Source organism: Mizuhopecten yessoensis, unplaced genomic scaffold (genome assembly GCF_002113885.1).
Source record: "Mizuhopecten yessoensis strain PY_sf001 unplaced genomic scaffold, ASM211388v2 scaffold716353, whole genome shotgun sequence".
In the NCBI taxonomy this organism is placed as follows: Eukaryota; Metazoa; Mollusca; class Bivalvia; order Pectinida; family Pectinidae; genus Mizuhopecten; species Mizuhopecten yessoensis.
The window spans coordinates 381,018-386,174 of record NW_018480074.1 but is presented as its reverse complement, the minus strand read 5'-3'; positions in this window follow the sequence as shown (position 1 = coordinate 386,174).

Sequence of the window (5,157 nt, the reverse complement as noted above, 5' to 3'; positions counted from 1 at the left end):
AATGACGTCATGTCACGTGCACTTTGCCACAGTTTTGTCTCACAGAAAAATATATGAATGTGTAAACATTTTTGAATAATGTTACTGTAACATCGTTTCTTTGTTTATGGAACTGTACATGGATGTAAGATTAATTAACCAATGTATGTAGTCTATTGATTTTTACTAGAATGTATTAAGATATATCATATCCCAATATTGATCATTACTGTACTCTGTAGCCGATGTAAGCTTAACGTTATACAATGCACACTACTTTCACATTGAAAAGGCCATGCTGTTTAAGGTTCTCCAGTGGGTGCTGATTGGTAAGTTATAATGTTCATATGACTCAAGTCAATTAAATTTTAGATTGTATTAAAGTCAAAGGTTTACTGCGTGTCTTTTAACAATTTGAATACTAGCTAATACGGAGTTAGGTAAACTTATTAAACAGCCATAACGAGTTTAGGGGCACGTTTCTCCTGTATCGTTCATATAATTTCTCCAACAACCTTCTTCTTCTTCTTCTTCCATTTACTGCGGCAGATCTCATAGATATGAGTGCAGTTGCCGCAATTTTAGGTGTCCTTGTAGGTGGCATTAATGTTTTTGGTTATTTTATGATAAGATAAAGCTATGTACATGCACGATAAGAGTTAATATAGAGGTTTTTAGGATGATAGGCAGACAGAGCTGATTTGAAATGGTTCAAGTCAGGTGACTGGGCTATATCTTCGGGCAGAGAATTCCATGTACTGATAGTTCTGGGAAAAAATGAATTTCGATATTTGTCCGAATTAGTAGAAATTTGTTTTCCTAGCCCCCGACTCATTTGATAAAGTTGCTAGAAGTAATTAAAAGTGTTTTGATACCCTCGTACTAGGGTAACACCACGGACGAGATTTCACTGGTCAGTCTTTTTTAATTTGGACGCCATAGGAAACCCCGATGTTCAATGCCACTTTGCACTGGCATATTCCATTGTGATGTCATTGTTTTCTCGAAAGGAACAGAAATCGTGTATTTACAAGAGAAGTGTATGGTTTTCTAGATGTATTATGAACGTTATGGGAGAAAAGACTATGTATATGTACTGTAAAGCGCTTTAGGGTGGCTTATTCTAGCTAGATAGGGCGCTATATCACCTCACCTCACCTATCCTGTTCATGCCGGTCGGTAAGGCCCAGATACATGTTTTCCATTTGACACGGTCTTTAGCTGTTGTCCTTGCTGTAGCCCAGCTGTTCCATCCGAGTGTTGTTCTTTCTGTCTCAACAGTCCGTCTCCAGGTGGTTTTGGGACGTCCTACTTTCCTTTTCCCCTCTGGTTTCCGTGTCAGTGCCACTGGACATATGATGTTGGTGTCCATTCTTAGTACATGGCCAATCCATCTCCAACGACGTTCCATAATATCATCACTAAGTTTCTTTGTTCCAGCTCTGATGTGAAGGTTTTCATTTGATATGGTGTTGGGCCATCTTATTTTCAAAATTTGTCTCAGACATCTAGTTTGGAAGGTGTTCAATTTCTTTTTGTCTTCTTCTGTTGTTTTCCAGGTGTCACATCCATACAGTAGAACTGTATAACCAGGCTGTTAAATAGCCTGACCTTTGTTTTTAATGACAGTACTGATGATCTCCATATTTTTTTCTTAACCTGCTGAATTGGCCTTTCGCTTTCTTGAACCTGTTGTCTATATCATTGTTACAGCCATCTTTTGTTGTTACTATTCCTCCTAGGTAAGTAAAGGTATCAACATCTTCTAGGTCTTTTTCATTCAACTTCACTGGGTTGTTATTAGTGGTGTTCATCCGCATTATTTTAGTCTTGGAAGCATTTACCTTTAATCCTATCTTACTGGCATTTTCTTGAAGTTTGTTTGTTTTCAGCTGTATATGTTGGAATTTGGAAGATAGTAGTGCAAGATCATCTGCAAAATCAAGGTCTTCTAATTTGGTGGTAAATTTCCATCGTATTCCTGTTTCATGTTCTTTTGTTGTTTGCTTCATGACATAGTCAATGGCTAACAGAAATTTACTCCTGTTTTAACTTTGAACCAATCAGATTGTATCCCTTCGTCTATGACTGAACATAACAGAGTTTTATTACTGTGATGAGTTTGTCTGGGATGTGATATGCTTTCATGATGGATCATAAGATTTCCCTGTGGATGGAATCAAACTCCTTCTCGAAGTCTACAAAATTTATGTATAAAGGAGCATTCCATTCAGAACATTGTTCAATGATGTTTCGTAAAGTGAAGAGTTGCTCAGTAGTGCTTTTTCCCTTTCTGAAGCCAGCTTGTTCTTGTCTTAGCTCTTCATCTATTCCTTCCTGGATCCTTTGTATTATGATTTGAGACCCAAGGTTTCAAGTATTGATGTTCTGTGTTGTCTTGTGACTAAGATATGGTCTATTTTATTTTCTATTCTATTGTTTGGTGATATTCATGTTACTTTGTGTTTGTCTTTATGTGGGAAGATGGTGCCAGTTATAACAAGGTTGTTCCTCTGACAAATATCAAAGAGATTCTCTCCATTTTCATTTCTTCTTTCCATTCCGTGCCTTCCCATGATGTTCTCATGACCATCATTGTCCATCCCGACCTTTGCATTAAAGTCTCACATTACTAAGAGGATGCCATGTTTGGGTGTCCCTGCTATAACTCTATCTAGCTGTTCTATGAAACTTTCTTTTGTTTCGTCTGTAGCATCGTTGGTCGGTGCATACACAGTGATGATACTAATCTTTAGTGTTGTTGTGTGGAATCTGACATACACTAATCTCTCTCATATTGGTTTCCATTCAATCAATGCCTTTTTTGCTCTGCTTGACAACATCATTACTTCTCCTGCTTGATGTAATCCATCATTCCTTCCTGAGTATAATATAGCTTTACCGCTTTGAAGTGTGGTCTTTCCGCTGTCTACCCATCTGACTTCGTTTAAGGCTAGTGAATCGATTTTGTATATGTCCATTTCCCTTTCTACTTCTGCTGTTTTATCTGTAGCATACATAGTTCTTACGTTCCAACTTCCTAAAAATATATTTAATTTTGGTGTACATAGGGGTGTCGGCTTGTGGACTTCCCGTGGGCTTTCATCCATAAGCGTCATGTCCCTCATACCATGTCGTACAGCAGAGTCGTTATCCTCATGCTGATTTCTTAATGTATCTTGGGTTTCCGTAATCAGCTATTCTTTAATCTGCCTGGTCATTAGCCAGCCATGCGAGAAACCTACTACCTGCAGGATCGAGTATTTCTATCTGGGTTTTCCTTCCCATAGACGATTGCCTACCATGGCTGACGAGCTCCATCTTCCCAGCTTTTCTTTCTGGGTCTGGTCCTAAAGCCTTTGATTATCCCAAATCTAACCACAAGGCAGTAGTGCTTTGGTGCTATTTACCCATAGCTGGGGCAAGGTTGATGAGTGCAAGGGCATGTACACACGCCGGTGGGCCTACGCACTACATCTCCTAGGGCCCTTCCTGCTCCGATATCCTCTACAATTTTGCCTAGGATTGTTAAATCCTAGTTACCATGTGCTGTCGCAAGGAGGCATTGTAGAAGTCTTGAATAGTGTAGAGGCTATGTACTGGCAAAAAGACTTACTCGCTCGGCTTTTGTTTCACCTGCTAAGCAGGCTAGCCAGCGGTGGTAAAAGAGCCTATGACACCAACCACACTAGACGCATACACAACCCTGTGGTACAAACCACCAGCACACGGGGCGCTATATCAAATGTTGTATATTATCATTAACATAAACCATTCTGTAAGGTTTTACCTATTCCTAACTTAATCTTATTTAACTTTTTCCTCAAGTTTGATCGGTCATGCTATGTTTAAGAGGTTCTTTTTTAACGAATGTAAACATTTTTTTTTTTTTTTTTTTACAAATTCACACAATTTTTCACAAAATGAAACACTCTTTTTCACTCATGAATAACAGTTTGCGCGAAAATTCTACTATGAGCGAATAAATGACACTTCATGAATTCAACCCTTTACACAATATTTAAGAATAAAAAAATCGTGAATGCATGTGGTCTATTTAGTTAAGAAATGCTAACAAGTTTACTTTCCCCCAAGTACGTAGTGCCTACTAGGAAAATCTACTTAAACGAATGTATAGGCCTATATATAGATGACACGCGGGAAAAATAAACCCGGAAAAGTATGATTAAGACTTAAGGCAACGATAACATAAGCCTGAGCTATTAAAGATGACGTTCTGCTGGGGCTAAACACCTCTACTCTCTAGTTCCACTATAGGTATTGGTTTCCGTCACAAATTCAGAAAAGGTTTCTTAAAGCTATTGTTGTCACGGTATAACAGTTTCCAAATCACACAATCAAGTTGAAATTATTGATTACATTTTTTTGCAGAGGGGACTATATTTTGTCGCGTAGGATTGTCGAGACATATGCTAGTGGTAAAGTATTCAGATCAAGTATATTGTAATCTTGATTTGTCGTTTTACGTTCCGGTGTAGGTTTTCTTTAAAAAAATTGTAATAACAGTGATGTAGAATATCTAACAGTATCTTCAGAAATACAAAATATATTTCACTCGTGTAGATAATATTTTCATATCTTTCACGATAGCGCAGCATTCGTGAAAGATATCAAAATATTAGCCACACGTGCTCTGAAATATATTTCGTATTACTGAAGACACAGTTAGATATTCTATATCCTTGCATGGCTCACGTGTAATATATCACGGACTAATCTTATTCCGTGGGTGTAACTGTTATCAATAAACGTCCTCACATGAAGGTTACCACCATGCAGTCTCTCCGGCTACTAATTTTGCATCCTCATTATGTACGTAGATCTACATATAAGGAGATCCTGATAACGTACTTTTTATTTTAAAGCTCATTAAAAATTACTTTTAATAGGAGAAGTATGGTGGCATATTTCTGCCATCCACTTGCGACTTACGAGTTACGTATGTCGACATAATTATTGAAAGATGTCGACATATGGCAAGTCGTAAGTCGATGTCACACCCGAGCATTAACACGATAAAAAGCCGAGTTACCCACTTACGAGATAATTATCTCGGCAAAATTATCTCGGCAAATGTGATAATATGTCGACATAATTTAAAAGTTATGTCGACATCTTCTCAGATTATGTCGACATATTCTCAGATTATGTCGACAT